General features: G+C 39.4%; 1 long non-coding RNA gene across 2 annotated transcripts in view; it reads left to right on the top strand.

Annotated features, from left to right (window-relative positions):
* LOC123334399 overlaps positions 1–19,469 on the top strand; it is a 74,506-nt gene that overhangs the window by 20,871 nt on the left and 34,166 nt on the right. The gene's annotated exons all lie outside the window — the stretch shown is intronic.

The following is a 19,469-nucleotide window of genomic DNA, read 5'->3' as shown; positions in this document are numbered from 1 at the left end:
CTAAATTCCATATATATGCGTTAGTATACTGTATTGGTGTTTTTCTTTCTGGCTTACTTCACTCTGTATAATAGGCTCCAGTTTCATCCACCTCATTAGAACTGATTCAAATGTATTCTTTTTAATGGCTGAGTAATACTCCATTGTGTATATGTACCACAGCTTTCTTATCCATTCATCTGCTGATGGACATCTAGGTTGCTTCCATGTCCTGGCTATTATAAACAGTGCTGCGATGAACATTGGGGTACACGTGTCTCTTTCCCTTCTGGTTTCCTCAGTGTGTATGCCCAGCAGTGGGATTGCTGGATCATAAGGCATGTCTATTTCCAGTTTTTTAAGGAATGTCCACACTGTTCTCCATAGTGGCTGTACTAGTTTGCATTCCCACCAACAGTGTAAGAGGGTTCCCTTTTCTCCACACCCTCTCCAGCATTTATTACTTGTAGACTTTTGGATCGCAGCCATTCTGACTGGTGTGAAATGGTACCTCATAGTGGTTTTGATTTGCATTTCTCTGATAATGAGTGATGTTGAGCATCTTTTCATGTGTTTGTTAGCCATCTGGATGTCTTCTTTGGAGAAATGTCTATTTAGTTCTTTGGCCCATTTTTTGATTGGGTCATTTATTTTTCTGGAGTTGAGCTGTAGGAGTTGCTTGTATATTCTCGAGATTAGTTGTTTGTCAGTTGCTTCATTTGCTATTATCTTCTCCCATTCTGAAGGCTGTCTTTTCACCTTGCTAATAGTTTCCTTTGATGTGCAGAAGCTTTTAAGGTTAATTAGGTCCCATTTGTTTATTTTTGCTTTTATTTCCAATATTCTGGGAGGTGGGTCATAGAGGATCCTGCTGTGATGTATGTCAGAGAGTGTTTTGCCTATGTTCTCCTCTAGGAGTTTTATAGTTTCTGGTCTTACGTTTAGATCTTTAATCCATTTTGAGTTTATTTTTGTGTATGGTGTTAGAAAGTGTTGTAGTTTCATTCTTTTACAAGTGGTTGACCAGATTTCCCAGCACCACTTGTTAAAGAGATTGTCTTTAATCCATTGTATATTCTTGCCTCCTTTGTCAAAGATAAGGTGTCCATATGTGCGTGGATTTATCTCTGGGCTTTCTATTTTGTTCCATTGATCTATATTTCTGTCTTTGTGCCAGTACCATACTGTCTTGATAACTGTGGCTTTGTAGTAGAGCCTGAAGTCAGGTAGGTTGATTTCTCCAGTTCCATTCTTCTTTCTCAAGATCGCTTTGGCTATTCGAGGTTTTTTGTATTTCCATACAAATTGTGAAATTATTTGTTCTAGCTCTGTGAAGAATGCTGTTGGTAGCTTGAAAGGGATTGCATTGAATCTATAGATTGCTTTGGGTAGTATACTCATTTTCACTATATTGATTCTTCCAGTCCATGAACATGGTATATTTCTCCATCTGTTAGTGTCCTCTTTGATTTCTTTCACCAGTGTTTTATAGTTTTCTATATATAGGTCTTTAGTTTCTTTAGGTAGATATATTCCTAAGTATTTTATTCTTTCTGTTGCAATGGTGAATGGAATTGTTTCCTTAATTTCTCTTTCTGTTTTCTCATTATTAGTGTATAGGAATTCAAGGGATTTCTGCGTGTTGATTTTATATCCTGCAACTTTACTATAGTCATTGATTAGTTCTAGTAATTTTCTGGTGGAGTCTTTAGGGTTTTCTATGTAGAGGATCATGTCATCTGCAAACAGTGAGAGCTTTACTTCTTCTTTTCCAATTTGGATTCCTTTTATTTCTTTTTCTGCTCTGATTGCTGTGGCCAAAACTTCCAAAACTATGTTGAATAGTAATGGTGAAAGTGGGCACCCTTGTCTTGTTCCTGACTTTAGAGGAAATGCTTTCAATTTTTCACCATTGAGGGTAATGTTTGCTGTGGGTTTGTCGTATATAGCTTTTATTATGATGAGGTATGTTCCTTCTATTCCTGCTTTCTGGAGAGTTTTGATCATAAATGGATGTTGAATTTTGTCAAAGGCTTTCTCTGCATCTATTGAGATAATCATATGGTTTTTATTTTTCAATTTGTTAATGTGGTGTATTACATTGATTGATTTGCGGATATTGAAGAATCCTTGCATCCCTGGGATAAAGCCCACTTGGTCATGGTGTATGATCTTTTTAATGTGTTGTTGGATTCTGATTGCTAGAATTTTGTCAAGGATTTTTGCATCTATGTTCATCAGTGATATTGGCCTGTAGTTTTCTTTTTTTGTGGGATCTTTGTCAGGTTTTGGTATTAGGGTGATGGTGGCCTCATAGAATGAGTTTGGAAGTTTACCATCCTCTGCAATTTTATGGAAGAGTTTGAGCAGGATAGGTGTTAGCTCTTCTCTAAATTTTTGGTAGAATTCAGCTGTGAAGCCGTCTGGACCTGGGCTTTTGTTTGCTGGAAGATTTTTTATTACAGTTTCAATTTCCGTGCTTGTGATGGGTCTGTTAAGATTTTCTATTTCTTCCTGATCGAGTTTTGGAAAGTTGTACTTTTCTAAGAATTTGTCCATTTCTTCCACGTTGTCCATTTTATTGGCATATAATTGTTGATAGTACTCTCTTATGATCCTTTGTATTTCTGTGTTGTCTGTTGTGATCTCTCCATTTTTATTTCTAATTTTATTGATTTGATTTTTCTCCCTTTGTTTCTTGATGAGTCTGGCTAATGGTTTGTCAATTTTATTTATCCTTTCAAAAAACCAGCTTTTGGTTTTGTTGATTTTTGCTATGATCTCTTTTGTTTCTTTTGCATTTATTTCTGCTCTAAGTTTTAAGATTTCTTTCCTTCTGCTAACCCTGGGGTTCTTCATTTCTTCCTTTTCTAGTTGCTTTAGGTGTAGAGTTAGGTTATTTATTTGACTTTTTTCTTGTTTCTTGAGGTGTGCCTGTATTGCTATGAACTTTCCCCTTAGGACTGCTTTTACCATGTCCCACAGGTTTTGGGTTGTTGTGTTTTCATTTTCATTCGTTTCTATGCAAATTTTGATTTCTTTTTTGACTTCTTCTGTGATTTGTTGGTTATTCAGCAGCGTGTTGTTCAGCCTCCATATGTTGGAATTTTTAATAGTTTTTCTCTTGTAATTGAGATCTAATCTTACTGCATTGTGGTCAGAAAAGATGCTTGGAATGATTTATATTTTTTTGAATTTACCAAGGCTAGCTTTATGGCTCAGGATGTGATCTATCCTGGAGAAGGTTCCATGTGCACTTGAGAAAAAGGTGAAATTCATTGTTTTGGGATGAAATGTCCTATAGATATCAATTAGGTCTAAGTGGTCTATTGTATCATTTAAAGTTTGTGTTTCCTTGTTAATTTTCTGTTTAGTTGATCTATCCATAGGTGTGAGTGGGGTATTAAAGTCTCCCACTATTATTGTGTTATTGTTAATTTCTCCTTTCATACTTGTTAGCATTTGTCTTACATACTGCGGTGCTCCCATGTTGGGTGCATATATATTTATAATTGTTATATCTTCTTCTTGGATTGATCCTTTGATCATTATGTAGTGACCATCTTTGTCTCTTTTCACAGTCTTTGTTTTAAAGTCTATTTTATCTGATATGAGTATTGCTACTCCTGCTTTCTTTTGGTCCCTATTTGCATGGAAAATCTTTTTCCAGCCCTTCACTTTCAGTCTGTATGTGTCCCCTGTTTTGAGGTGGGTCTCTTGTAGACAACATATGTAGGGGTCTTGTTTTTGTATCCATTCAGCCAGTCTTTGTCTTTTGGTTGGGGCATTCAACCCATTTACGTTTAAGGTAATTACTGTTAAGTATGATCCCGTTGCCATTTACTTTATTGTTTTGGGTTCGAATTTATACACCGTTTTTGTGTTTCCTGTCTAGAGAATATCCTTTAGTATTTGTTGGAGAGCTGGTTTGGTGGTGCAGAATTCTCTCAGCTTTTGCTTGTCTGAAAAGCTTTTGATTTCTCCTTCATACTTGAATGAGATCCTTGCTGGGTACAATAATCTGGGCTGTAGGTTATTTTCTTTCATCATTTTAAGTATGTCTTGCCATTCCCTCCTGGCTTGAAGAGTTTCTATTGAAAGATCAGCTGTTATCCTTATGGGTATTCCCTTGTGTGTTATTTGTTGTTTTTCCCTTGCTGCTTTTAATATTTGTTCTTTGTGTTTGATCTTTGTTAATTTGATTACTATGTGTCTTGGGGTGTTTCGCCTTGGGTTTATCCTGTTTGGGACTCTCTGGGTTTCTTGGACTTGGGTGATTATTTCCTTCCCCATTTTAGGGAAGTTTTCAACTATTATCTCCTCAAGTATTTTCTCATGGTCTTTCTTTTTGTCTTCTTCTTCTGGGACCCCTATGATTCGAATGTTGTAGCGTTTAATATTGTCCTGGAGGTCTCTGAGATTGTCCTCATTTCTTTTAATTCGTTTTTCTTTTATCCTCTCTGATTCATTTATATCTACCATTCTATCTTCTAATTCACTAATCCTATCTTCTGCCTCTGTTATTCTACTATTTTTTGCCTCCAGAGTGTTTTTAATTTCACTTATTGCATGATTCATTATATATTGACTCTTTTTTATTTCTTCTAAGTCCTTGTTAAACCTTTCTTGCATCTTCTCAATCCTTGCCTCCAGGCTATTTATCTGTGATTCCATTTTAATTTCAAGATTTTGGATCAATTTCACTATCATTATTCGGAATTCTTTATCAGGTAGATTCCCTATCTCTTCCTCTTTGGTTTGGTTTGGTGGGCATTTATCCTGTTCCTTTATCTGCTGGGTATTCCTCTGTGTCTTCATCTTGTTTAAATTGCTGAGTTTGGAGTGTCCTTTCTGTATTCTGGCAGTTTGTGGAGTTCTCTTTATTGTGGCGTTTCCTCACTGTGTGTGGGTTTGTACAGGTGGCTTGTCACGGTTTCCTTGTTAGGGAAGCTTGTGTCGATGTTCTGGTGGATGGAGCTGTATTTCTTCTCTCTGGAGTGTAATGAAATGTCCAGTAATGAGTTATGAGATGTCTATGGATTTGGGGTGACTTTGGGCAGCCTGTATCTTGAAGCTCAGGGCTGTGTTCCTTTGTTGCTGGAGAATTTGCTTGGTATGTCTTGCCCTGGAACTTGTTGGCCCTTGTGTGATGCTTGGTTTCAGTGTTGGTATGGAGGCGTTTGATGAGCTCCTGTCAATTAATGTTCCTTGGACTCCTGACTCCATTGTGTTCTTCTTTGGTTTTCCCTGCAAAGGTACTTCTAGCTGGTGCCTATGCAATCACTGTTAGAGGTACCGCCACATAAATGGCACTCATTCCTTGTTCAATTTCTCATATTCTCCGTCCTGCAAAATCCTTTAGCTACTACCATGTTGCCATCATGCTGGTATGACACACTGTTCTTCAACAGAATGTAAAACATGCCCCGAGCCCCACCTGTGCATTGTACTTCCTCGCCTAAACCCCACATGCTGCTTATACCCCAGATGCTGCTTATACCCCAAGGCTCAATAAGTTCTCTCAGATCCAGTCCCTGGGAATAGGCTGAAAAAGAAATCCACGTTCTGTTCTTCATTTCCTGCTTTCCCGTTTCTGCTAAAAAAATTTATTCTCACAGGTCTTGTGTCCCCAGTACAAGTAATTCTTATGGATAGACCCTGCAGATCTCTAGCTAATAATTTAATGTATACAGAAGCATTCTATTTTGTAAATAAGTAGTTAATTATAAAATGCTGCTGCTGCTATGTCGCTTCAGTCGTGTCTGACTCTGTGCAACCCCATAGACGGCAGCCCACCAGGCTCCCGCATCCCTGGGATTCTCCAGGCAAGAACACTGGAGTGGGTTGCCATTTCCTTCTCCAATGCATGAAAGAGAAAAGTGAAAGTGAAGTTGCTCAGTCGTGTCTGACTTTTAGCGACCCCATGGACTGCAGCCTACCAGGCTCCTCTGTCCATGGGATTTGCCGGGCAAGAGTACTGGAGTGGGATGCCATTGCCTTCTCCGAATTATAAAATAGACTATGGTAAATTTTAACAGTTCATTTACAGATTTTGGGGGGCACACATAGGAAAGGGGCTGAACTCAGGCTCAGGAAAGTAAGGGTGCGGGGCCGGAAGTCTCCCTGAAAGACTTGAGGACAAAGCTGAGAATCTAAGGATGAGTCAGAATTAGGCTAAGAGGACGCATGAGAGTATATATGCAGTTAAAATAGTGTTTATGAAGGCCCAGAGGAGAGAGAGAACACATTTATTTTAAAAGTCCCAGTTCTTCCCTTCTCCAGAGGACCAGCTGGAAATCTTTATTAAGCTTTCTCCTCTCACTTCCTATTCATCTATTTGTACCCTTTTTCTGTGGTGGCTCAGACAGTAAAGAATCTTCCTGCAATGTGGAAGACCTGGGTTTAATCTCTGGGTTGGGAAGGTTCCCTGGAGGAGGGCATGGCAACCCACTCCAGTATTCTTACCTAGAGAATCCCCATGTACAGAGGAGCCTAGCAGGCTATAGTCCATGGGGTCGCACAGAGTCGGACATGACTGAAGCGACTAAGAAGTACCCTCTTTTTGTATTCATCACTGCAAATCTTCTATCTTAATTATTTGTAAGCATATCTATCACCCATTGCTAGCAGATAAACGCATTGTTGTAGTGTTAGTTGATCAATTGTGTCTGACTTTTTGTGACCCCATGGACTGTAGCCCACCAGGCTCCTCTGCCCATAAATTTCTTCAGGCAAGAATACTGGAGTGGGTAGTCATTCCATTCTCCAGAGGATCTTCCCAACCCAGGGATGGAACCTGGGTCTCCTGCATTGCAGGCAGATTCTTTACCATCTGAGCCACCAGGGAAGCCTGCTAAATTATTTTTCACATCCTTCATATTAATAACCACAATGATTTGCATATATCAGGTGCTTCATTAAAAACAACATGCTTGAAGTATTAATAGCTAAGGGTGTTTGGGATAAACATGCACATTTTATGAATTAACAACGGCATGAAATGAATGATGTGATAGAAGGTACACTGGTTCTAGGTAAAAAGGAAAAGCTAGACAAGATCCTTCTTATCTGTTGGAATAATTTCTTAGTGGTTAGTATCACCAGAGCATTTATGAAACAAGGATCAAAAGAATAATCAATTAGTTCTTTATATTCCACTTATAGTAAGTATCTACTTGAGCCAGGTACTCTTCTTTATCAAAAAGAGAATGAAATAGATGATTCATACAAAGTAATATATAACATATAGATAAAGCTTAAAGACTGGTAATAAAACAAAACTCACATGCCCGCCATATAGCTTAAGAAATGGAACATGTCTAAACGTTATAATGAAACATTTATTTTCCTAACAAAATGGCAAACCATTATGGGCTGCTGTGTTCCTCCCTTAGCTCTGAGGGAATTTTAGAACTCAGAACTAAAATTATAGAAAAATTAACATAATGGGCTGGAGGAGACTAAAGGAACATGCCAGTATGCTGTAGCTCTTATTAGGAAGAAAATTAGATTGGTCCTATGTTAAATCTATCCATCATAACAGCACGTATAGAAAATATAAACAGAATAAGAACACTGAATCCATCTGATGGAAAGCAAAAGTGGAGAAAAGAAAAAGAAAGTACAGAAAATAGAAAATGTTTTTAGGTTATAGCAGTATTATATTCTAAAATAATAATTACAATAACTACAAATGGATTAACTTGATCAACCAAAGATGGATGCTCTAAGATTTGGTTTAAAATATTTAACAACATATTTTCTATAAGACTGTTGATTTTAAACAATGTCAAGGGAATGCTGAAAATAAAAGCATGGGAAAGGATGTGTAGTTAGTATGAACCAAGAAAAACATTGGGTAACAAATTTAAGTTCGACCAAATAGAATTTAAGGCTAAAATATAGTTGACTAAGAAATGTATACTTAAGAAAGGAATAATGGCCTATCTGCAAAGCCCAGAGGGTATGTGGATATAAAAAGAGGAAAGAACATATTGTATTAACAGTATCTTTGAAGTCCACCCTGTGACCTTCATTGATTACATCCCCTACCTACTTCCCCCCAGAGGTAACCACTACTCCAGATTTGGGGTTTATTATTTTTATGTTTTATATTACTCCACAACAAAGTATCAAATTCAGTGGCTTAAAACAACACATATTTATCATCTTACAGTTTGTTTGGTGCAGAGGTGCAGGCATGGCTTAGCCATATCCTCTGTTCAGCCTACCAAGGCTGGAATTAAAGTGTCAGTCAGACTGTATTCTCATCAGAGGCTCCCCTGGGAAAAGGTGTACCTCTAGCTGCCTCAGGTTGTTGGCAGAATTCACCTTCTAATGGTGATAGGACTGAGGCTCTTGTTTTCTTGCTGACTGTGGGACTGGAGTCTCTCTCAGCTCCTGAATCTTGCCTACCATGCAAGCTTTGTCATAGGCCCTCCAGGCCTCCAGGAACATGCCAGCCTACCTCAGGGCCAGTAGGAGAATATCTTACTTTAGTTGGTTAATATGGAGTCTTACATAATGCAGTGTGATCATGGGAGTGAGGTTTTATCACCTTTGCCCATACTCATAGATTTTGTTCATACTACAAGGGGACGGTTATACAATAGTGAGACTCATTAGGAGTCCCCTTCGGGTATGTCTGCAGTTTGCAATTGACTTTTTTTTTAATCATATGTATACTGGGCTTCCCCAAAGGTGGTGCTGGTGATAAAGAACCCGCCTGCCAATGCAAGAGACTCAGGAGACCTGGGTTCGATCCCTGGGTTGGGAAGCTCCCCTGGAGAAGGAAATGGTTACCCACTCCAGTATTCTTGCCTGGAGAATTCCATGGACAGAGGAGCCTGGTGGGCTACAGTGCATGGGGTTACAAAGAGTCAGACACGACTGAAGTGACTTAGCATGCATATGTATATTAAAATAGATATTGTTTAGTTTGTATATGCTTTTGAATTTTATATAAATGGAATCATTCTATATATAATATTCTCCAATTTGCTTTTCCATACATAATTATTTTTAATTCACCTGTGTTGATATGTCTGTCGTCCAGTCATCTCCATTAGTATGCATGTTGTAGTCTATGGTTAAACTGTCACAAAATTGATTTATTATTCTACTAATGAAGAAAATTAGGCCATGTCCAGTTTTTGCTATTCTGAACAGTATTGCTATGAGCCTTCTTGTTCATGTTCTTGCTGCAAATGTGTAAGAATTTCTCAAGGATTATAATCCATTCTTTATACAGAGACCAGAGTAAGTTGTCTTTTAAAAACATAAATCAATTTAAAGTCCTCCAGTGACACCTTATTGTACTTTGAATAAAATCCAAACTCCTTACCGTGGTTTGCAAAGCTGTGCGTGCTTTGGCCTTTGTCCATGTCTGTGACCTCTTCTTGGACTAGTCTTTCCCTAGCTCATTGTGTTCCACAATGGCCTTTTTCTTTTCCTCAAACTTGCAAATTTTTGCATTCATTCTCGCACTTGGGCTTTTGTACCCTCTTATTAAAATGCTCTTTGTTGTAGCCTTTGAATGTTGACTCCATCTCATCATGGTTGATTCAGGTCAAATAGCATCTTAGTGGTCTTTCCTAGCTAGCAAATCCAAAGTAGTTACCACTCACTCTCAGCCCCATAACTCTATTTTAATTCATTTCCTAAAATCTATCACTATGATAGTTTTCTTTGATTTATTAATTGCCTGCTAATCTGTTTATCTCCCCATTTTGAGTGTTGTGAATTGCTCTCTTAGAACAGGAATCTTTTTCTATTGTATATCCTCAATACTTAGCCAAGTCTCTGGCACATGTAAAGCACTCAAATATGTTATAGTAAATGAGCGAGGAAAAAAAAAAAACAACAAAAACTACACTATCAGAATTTCCAAAAGCCAGTAGTATAGAAATGAAGTTAAAAAGGAGTATAAAACAATTTTTCTACAGACTTCAGGTGGGCTCAGAGGATCCATCTGTCCTGTGTTCTCCTTTCTTGTTGAGGAATGTTGCCAAAAGCCAAAACAATGAGTTTTCTTTCAGACAGAATTTTAAACTAGGAAGAAATGACATTACAGTGCTGGATGAGTCTAGGGAAGGGTTGGTAAATGCAGCCTTTGCAGGCCAATCATTGGGCATTTAACTGTTGACAGACTTACTGGATCACTAATTAGAACTGTAAAATTTCAGGTGAGTGACAGTAACTTATACGCTAATTCTGTTTTTTTTTTTTTTTTTTTGTGCAGCTGCAATTGCTGGGCAGTTAATGCTATAATTGATGGACACTGTCAGTTGCTGAAATGGATGGAAATTATTATTCAAGTTACCATTGTTAAATGTCATAATCACATTTTCAGTTACATCTAAAAAGGAATGTATTTTTATTGCCTCTATAATAAAGCTATAATATGATTTGGGGGAACAAATATACCTTGGGTATAGAATATTATAAACCTAGATATAGGAAGGTCAGTTAACTTTTAAATTTCCATCTGTACTGTATTCAATTTCTACTGTACCCTCAACTAATAGCCTTTTAATAAAAACGCAAAGAAAAATAGCTAAAATGATAAATACTCAAAAGGAGTATTATTTGTCCCATAAAAGACTCTTTGATTTTATCTTGGAGCTCTTAAAATTATTGAACATATCTGATCAATTAAAATAATATGTACTTCACCATGCTTCAGAAGAAATGAAACTTTTGGGGGCATATGTTTTATAATGAAGCATAGCCAGTGAATTGATTTTATATTGGTAAAATAGAATGTGAACTCTTGAAGCGAAGGACAGGGAAGCCTGGCATGCTGCAGTCCATGGAGTCACAAAAAAATGGACATGACCGAGTGACTGAGCAACAGTAGCTGATTTACAATGTTGTGCTAGATTTAGGTGTATGGCAACGTGAAGCAAGTTATGCATATACATGTATTCACTCTTTTTTTAGATTCTTTTCCCATATAGGCCATTATTGAGTATTGAGTAGAGTTCCCTGCTAGGTTCTTACTAGTTATCTATTTTTTATGTAGAATGTGTATATGCCAATACCAATCGCCCAGTTTCTCTCTCCTCACTCTTATCCACTGGTAACCATAAGTTTGTGGTTTGTGACTCTACTTAATTTTTGTACATAAGTTCATTTGTACTTTTTTTTTAACATTCCACATATAAATGATACCATATGATATTTTTATTTCTGTGTCTGGCTTACTTCACTCAGTGTGACAATCTCTAGGTCCATCCATGTTGTGGCAAATGCCGTTATTTTTTTTTATGGCTGAGTAATATTCCATTTTATATATGTACCCCATCTTCTTTATCCATTCTTCTGTTCATGGACATTTCAGTTGCTTCCATGTCTTGACTACTGTTACTATGAACATTGGGGTTTACATATATATTTTCAAATTAAAGTTTCCTATGGATATATGCCCAGGAGTGCGACTGCTGGATCATATGGCAATTCTATTTTTAGTTTTGAGAAACTTCCATACTGTTTTCCATAATGGCTGCATCAATTTATATTCCTACCAGCACTGTAGGTGGGTTCCCTTTTCTCCATATCCTCTCCAGGAAATATTTATTTGTAGATTTTTTGATGATGGCCATTCTGAGTGGTGTGAGCTGATACCTTATTGTAGTTTTGATTTGCATTTCTCTAATAATTAGCAAAGTTGACCATCTTATCATGTGCCTATTGCCCATCTGTATGTCTTCTTTGGAGATATGTATATTTAGGTTTCTGCCCATTTTTTTTTTTATTGAGTTTTTGTTATTATTGAGTTGTATGAGCTGTTTATATGTTTTGGCACCTGGCCTTTGTTGATCACATCATTTGCAAATATTGTTTCCCAGTCCACAGGTTGTCTATTTGTTAATGGTTTCCTTTGCTGTGCAAAAGCTTGTAAGTTTGAGTAGGTCGCATTTGCTTATGTTTGCTTTTATCCCTATTGACTTGGGAGACTGATCTAAGAAAACGTTGCTACCATTGATGTCAGAGAATGTTTTGCCTATATTCTGCTCTAAGAGTTTTATGGTGTCACGTCTTACATTTTTAAGTCTCTAAGCCATTTTGAGTTTATTTTTGTAAGGAGTATGTCAAGTGTTTGAACATCATTGATTTACAAGCTGACCTCATCTCTTGATGACTGCTTTGGACTTTGTTGTGATTCATAAAAGATAATGTAAAGGGGCTTAGTGAAAATATAAAGGTGGATAGAAATAAGGAATGGTGAAGCCGAAGCAGAATTCACATCCATCTCTTCATCTGTCTACAGTTCATCTTGACGAACATTATTCATCATTATACTGGAATTGTGTTCTGGCGCCAGCACCTGGAGAGGCTTAGTTAATAGAAGGCTGACTGACAGAGGCTTCGCCCCCAGGTATTTCTGTGGAATGAAAGCCTCCATGAGTGCAAAGCTGCCCAGCTATATCCAGATTCTGTATTTAAAGGTGGATGCTTAGAAGACAGCTGGAGAGGCTGTGCTTGACTGGGAGTCTGGCAAGCTGCTTAGTATCCTGAAGAGGAAATGAAAAGATCCTGTAGCATGTTCTGTCAGGGGTCTGCAGGAAACAGGAGAGATGGCCCTATTTGTTATATTTATTGGAGATATTATTATTTGTTTTATGCTGTGTGGAAGGAGGGCCAGAGCTATAATCTATTGATCATTTAGTTTTATGAAGTTCTCAAATGGGTGATCTGGTATTTTTCTGACAGAGAGGCTATGGTTCCTGAACACCAGTAATAAGATTGTCATGTCATTTTCTTCTCGTTGGTCTTTTTATTGCTTTTTATCTCTTTGCTGATATTACCTCTCTCCAACCTCACCTCCCCCCTTGCAACTGTCATTTTTTTTTTTCTTTCTTTCTTTTTCTATTTACCCCTCAGAGCCATGTTTAGGACCAGCTTGACTCATTTCATAGAATCTGCCCTGTGTTTCTGAGAGATTGCTCATCATTGCTTTTCATGTTTCATCCGGTGAGACTGTCTGCCCACTGCAGTCACTGTTGTAAAGTCTTCAGAGTAAACACTGGAATGTAACTTGGGAAGAAATAGGTCAGGGAAGCAGAGACCAAATGTTCATTTTGCAGCCACTGTGTGAGCAGATGGAGAAGAGATGAGCTGGCTCTCTTTTTGTGGGCCTCAGTTTTCTGTAAACTCTTTCAGGCTCTCCTGGGATGCATGCTCCTTCAAGAACCCTGTGAGTCTAAGCAGATGAACACTGAGAATGAAGTCTTCCTAATATCAGACACCAAGGTTATCGTGTTCCTTTCTGCTCTATTATCATACAGAGAAGAAAATTCACTAGATGCATGCTTTTTCCCTCTTGTCACCTAGGAATGCACTAACAAACACAAAATCTCCTTGGGAAACAGTGCTAAATATTAATAGCGTGGCTTTCAATTGATGACAAATGAGGGGCATTGCCCCTGGGTGGTCACCAGTGGCCACAACATGGATGAAACACCATCCTGCCGTCATGTCAGGCAGTGAACCAAATAAGGCGACTCCAAGTCATTCATAGGCTGACTGTGCCTTTGCTCCCAAGGAACACAGAGTTAAGAAAGAGAAGCTGTTCAAAACAAAACAGAAACAGAGTATACCTTTAACGAATAGGTTGGCATGCATGCAATGAGGGCACAAAGACCAGCAAAGCAGGCAGCCGGTAACCAGGCTGGTGAAGAGTTAAGCTCTGAATGGCTGTGGAAGGGTGGTATGATGGCTGGGGAACAACTGCCTAATGTCTTTTAACCGGACTGTTTAGCAAAAGCTTCATTATGAACGTAATTGTGTGCTTGTGCAGACACACTGCACGGAGCATCGCTCACAGGAAAGGTAGGATTGTATTGCCCGCTGCCATGCCAATTACTGGATATTAATGGCAGGATGGCATGCATATGCCAGAGCTGGGAAGCAGAAGGTTAATAGACGAACAGCATCAGAAGAGCCCATTTATCAGTTTCTATTTATCTCTCCTTGGGAGGTGGCAGGTTTACAGTAAATACCTTCTGTCCTCCTAATTTTCTAATGATGGGGATAATGATGGAGAATGGTGAAGTCATTAACTGGGACAGGCTCTGTGCATCACTCTGTCAACCACATCTCCCCAAGACCTGCAATGAGAAGTGATGGGCCCCAGCTGTTCACCAGAATCCCCTCCTCCCATCCCTTCCACCCTAAACTGCAAGCTTGGGAAACTGCTCCCCCAGTGAAGAAGACGGAAGACCTGGGTGGGTGGAGAAGCATGCGAGAAGGGGAGCAAAGCTCTTCAGACAGAAGAACGGATTTGCCAGCTACTCTCTCTTTGCATGGAACTTGGAGGAAGCACTGTTGATACACACCGGAATGCTTCTCCAGCAATGCCAAAGCTGCTAGGAATTATATCTGTGTGTGTGTGTGCTTAGCCATGTCCCACTCTTTGCAACCCCATAGACTGCAGCCCCCAGGAATTTGCCAGGAAAGAATACTGGAATGGGTTGCCATTTCCTCCTCCAAGGGATCTTCCCCACCCAGGGATGGAACCCACTTTCTCCTGTATCTCCTGCATTGGCAGGTGGATTCCTTTAACATTGGCATCACCTGGGAAAGCCATATGAATTATAGATAGAATTGGATAATAAATCAATAATAGAAGTGAGTCTGCAGAGGGAGAGCAGAGAAGTGGATTTCATCAAATGTTCTTTTCAAAAACTGGGAGAAATTTAAAATACATGTAATCCATCTCCTCATCTCACCTCTAAATGAATTGGAAATGCTGGAGGAAAATCCCTTTTGCAGAGGTAAAGTTTACTTCTTTAAAATTCTGGAGGCAGACTATAATCAGATCAGATCAGATCAGTCCCTCAGTCATGTCCGACTCTTTGAGACCCCATGAATCACAGCACGCCAGGCCTCCCTGTCCATCACCAACTCCTGGAGTTCACTGAGACTCACGTCCATCGAGTCAGTGATGCCATCCAGCCATCTCATCCTCTGTCGTCCCCTTCTCCTCCTGCCCCCAATCCCTCCCAGCATCAGAGTCTTTTCCAATGAGTCAACTCTTCGCATGACGTGGCCAAAGTACTGGAGTTTTAGCTTTAGCATCATTCCTTCCAAAGAAATCCCAGGGCTGATCTCCTTCAGAATGGACTGTTTGGATCTCCTTGCAGTCCAAGGGACTCTGAAGAGTCTTCTCCAACACCACAGTTCAAAAGCATCAATTCTTCGGCACTCAGCCTTCTTCACAGTCCAACTCTCACATCCATACATGACCACTGGAAAAACCATAGCCTTGACTAGACGGACATTTGTTGGCAAAGTAATGTCTCTATTTTTGAATATGCTATCTAGGTTGGTCATAACTTTCCTTCCAAGGAGTAAGCGTCTTTTAATTTCATGGCTGCAGTCACCATCTGTAGTGATTTTGGAGCCCAGAAAAATAAAGTCTGACACTGTTTCCCCATCTATTTCCCATAAAGTGGTGGGACTGGATGCCATGATCTTTGTTTTCTGAATGTTGAGCTTTAAGCCAACTTTTTCACTCTCCACTTTCACTTTCATCAAGAGGCTTTTGAGTTCCTCTTCACTTTCTGCCATAAGGGTGGTGTCATCTGCATATCTGAGGTTATTGATATTTCTCCCGGCAATCTTGATTCCAGCTTGTGTTTCTTCCAGTCCAGCGTTTCTCATGATGTTCTCTGCATATAAGTTAAATAAACGGGGTGACAATATACAGCCTTGATGAACTCCTTTTCCTATTTGGAACCAGTCTGTTGTTCCATGTCCAGTTCTAACTGTTGCTTCCTGACCTGCATACAGATTTCTCAAGAGGCAGATCAGGTGGTCTGGTATTCCCATCTTTTTGAGAATTGTCCACAGTTTATTGTGATCCACATGGTCAAAGGCTTTGGCATAGTCAATAAAGCAGAAATAGATGTTTTTCTGGAACTCTCTTGCTTTTTCCATGATCCAGCAGATGTTGGCAATTTGATCTCTGGTTCCTCTGCCTATTCTAAAACCAGCTTGAACATCTGGAAGTTCACGGTTCACATATTGCTGAAGCCTGGCTTGGAGAATTTTGAGCATTACTTTACTAGCATGTGAGATGATTGCAATTGTGCGATAGTTTGAGCATTCTTTGGCATTGCCTTTCTTTGGGATTGGAATGAAAACTGACTTTTTCCAGGCCTGTGGCCACTGCTGAGTTTCCCAAATTTGCTGGCATATTGAGTGTAGCACTTTCACAGCATCATCTTTCAGGATTTGAAATAGCTCAACTGGAATTCCATCACCTCCACTAGCTTTGTTCGTAGTGATGCTCTCCAAGGCCCACTTGACTTCACATTCCAGGATGTCTGGCTCTAGGTCAGTGATCACACCATCGTGATTATCTGGGTCATGAAGATCTTTTTTGTACAGTTCTTCTGTGTATTCTTGCCATCTCTTCTTAATATCTTCTGCTTCTGTTAGGTCCATACCATTTCTGTCCTTTATCAAGCTCATCTTTGCATGAAATGTTCCTTTGGTATCTCTGATTTTGTTGAAGAGATCCCTAGTCTTTCCCATTCTGTTGTTTTCCTCTATTTCTTTGCATTGATCGCTGAAGAAGGCTTTCTTATCTCTTCTTGCTATTCTTTGGAACTCTGCATTCAGATGTTTATATCTTTCCTTTTCTCCTTTGCTTTTCGCTTCTGTTCTTTTCACAGCTATTTGTAAGGCCTCCCCAGACAGCCATTTTGCTTTTTTGCATTTCTTTTCTATGGGAATGGTCTTGATCCCTGTCTCCTGTACAATGTCACGAACCTCATTCCATAGTTCATCAGGCACTCTATCAGATCTAGGCCCTTAAATCTATTTCTCACTTTCACTGTATAATCATAAGGGATTTGATTTAGGTCATACCTGAATGGTCTAGTGGTTTTCCCTACTTTCTTCAATTTAAGTCTGAATTTGGCAATAAGGAGTTCATGGTCTGAGCCACAGTCAGCTCCTGGTCTTGTTTTTGCTGACTGTATAGAGCTTCTCCATCTTTGGCTGCAAAGAATATAATCAATCTGATTTTGGTGTTGACCATCTGGTGATGTCCACGTATAGAGTCTTCTCTTGTGTTGTTGGAAGAGGGTGTTTGTTATGACCAGTGCATTTTCTTGGCAAACTCTATTAGTCTTTGCCCTGCTTCATTCCGTATTCCAAGGCCAAATTTGCCTGTTACTCCAGGTGTTTCTTGATTTCCTGCTTTTGCATTCCAGTCCCCTATAATGAAAAGGACATCATTTTTGGGTGTTAGTTCTAAAAGGTCTTGTAGGTCTTCATAGAACCGTTCAACTTCAGCTTCTTCAGTGTTACTGGTTGGGGCATAGACTTGGATTACTGTGATATTGAATGGTTTGCCTTGGAAACGAACAGAGATCATTCTGTCGTTTTTGAGATTGCATCCAAGTACTGCATTTCGGACTCTTTTGTTGACCATGATGGCCACTCCATTTCTTCTGAGGGATTCCTGCATAGCTCAGATTAATTGATCTAAGTGTGTGTGTGTGTGTGTGTTTTCTAGTAGTGGTCATGAGGGTTCTATTTTGTCTTATTGTCCATACATAGGATGTTTCAGCTTTGCTAAATGTAACTTGGATTTGCCACCATGGTTTATAGAGCCCTTGGGAAACTATGAACTTAATATTGTATATTTTTATTTGGGAAGGCCATCAACTACTTCTGGAATTTGCCCTCTATTAGTTGAGATAAGCTATTACTTTACCTGTATATGTTAGCATTATTTTTCTAGTAAATGATGAAGAACTACTTAAGCTGACAATAGCAAGGCATGAAGTTATATCCTAATGATATGTAGTTATCTCAGGATCAGGGATATATTTGGGCTCCAGGAATAGTTTAAGAAAACAAATATGAATGTTCTTGGTACTCTCTCTCTTGCAGGTCTTGCTGCTCTCTACTCACTTAATTATTTTCTTTTTCTATAAATCTACTTTATTTTTCTCAGAACACAGGATGGAAAACAGAACCACATACAGTGCCCCAATTTGTATATATCAGGTGCAGACTTTGAAGACAGACCAAGTGAACCGATCTTTGTCTCTCTCTTCCTGCATTCCCTTCCAGGGGTAAATCTCTGGCCGTTATTTTCCCATTTATCCAGGGCATTAGAATCAGTCATATGAACACTAGCGCTATGAAGATGGAGGGATGGAGAGTCATTAAAGAAGGAAAGTTGTGAGCTATGAAGGCAAACTATTAGGTGCCCCCTATAGCTGACCTTTATAAAATCACCCGGTGGTAGGAAAGGGGAAGAGTGTGGCCCTTTGTCTCTTGGGAAATTTACTCCAATAGCACTGAACAGTGATAAGCACTGTTAGCCTGTTCTGTTACTTATTCACTATGTGATGCTTTCACCTCTCTGTGATATCAGCCCTGTAACAAGGATGCTAGTCTTGCTGTACCTACTAAGTGCAAAGTCAGGAGGGTTAAATATAGTGATGTCTCTGAAGTGCTCAGTCAGTAACCCCCCCACACAGAAAGTTTCCTAAATATATGGCTATTATAAGTGTCAGTAGGGCTTCCCAGGTGGCTCAGTGGTAAAAAAAAAATCCGCCTGACAATGCAGGAGATGCAGATTCAATCACTGGGTTGGGAAGATCCCCTAGAGAAGGAAATGGCAACCCACTTCAATACTCTTGCCTGGAAAATTCCACGGACAGAGAGAGGAGTCTGATGGGCTACAGTCCATGGGCGTCTCAAAGAATCAGACATGGCAGAGCAACTGAGCACACACATACATGCATAGGTGTCAGTATGAGTATTCCAAGTTTGGTAGGTTTCTATTTTCCAGAGCTGTGCCAGTCATTTATAGCAAGCATGTGGTGGGCTGTATTTTCAGAAATGACCGTAGTGACTTTTCCAACCCTATGTGTTCTTTCAGATCATGGTCCCTCCCAACAAGATGTGGAGTTATTTCTCTTCCTTTTGAAATTGGTAGGGACGTTGTGACTGCCTTGTGAACAGAATGAAGCAGAAGTGATGCTAGATCGTGAAATACAATATGGCTTCCTTCACAGCTATCATCATGGGTGTGTGACCTATGCAGTTGCTGGGTTTAATGCTCTGTTGTGGTGTCTTGAAATTCTTAGTGATTTTTTAACAAGGGGCCCTGCGTTTTCCATTTGTACTGGACCTTAAAAACTATGTTTCTGGTCCTCCTTCCACATGGCTCTGTCTCTTGGGACACATACCTGAGTATCCCTGAACCAAAGTGTAAGTAAGATGACCACCTGCATTGAAGATATCATCCTGGAGAGGTCTTGTGGAGAGAGATGATTGAGGAACTCCATTCCTCCAGCCTCAAGCAGACAAGGTGGGAAATGAGTGAATGAACAGTACTCAGGTAATTTAGACACAGCCTTTAAGTCACTCAGCTGACACTGAGTGGAGCGCAGACAAGCTGTCCCAGTCTAACCCTGCTCGGATTGCAGATTTGTGAGCAAAATAAGTGTTGGTGTCTT

Source organism: Bubalus bubalis, chromosome 7 (genome assembly GCF_019923935.1).
Source record: "Bubalus bubalis isolate 160015118507 breed Murrah chromosome 7, NDDB_SH_1, whole genome shotgun sequence".
NCBI classification, from domain to species: Eukaryota; Metazoa; Chordata; class Mammalia; order Artiodactyla; family Bovidae; genus Bubalus; species Bubalus bubalis.
Note: the sequence above shows the minus strand (reverse complement) of the source record. Positions and strands in the feature narration are given on the sequence as shown.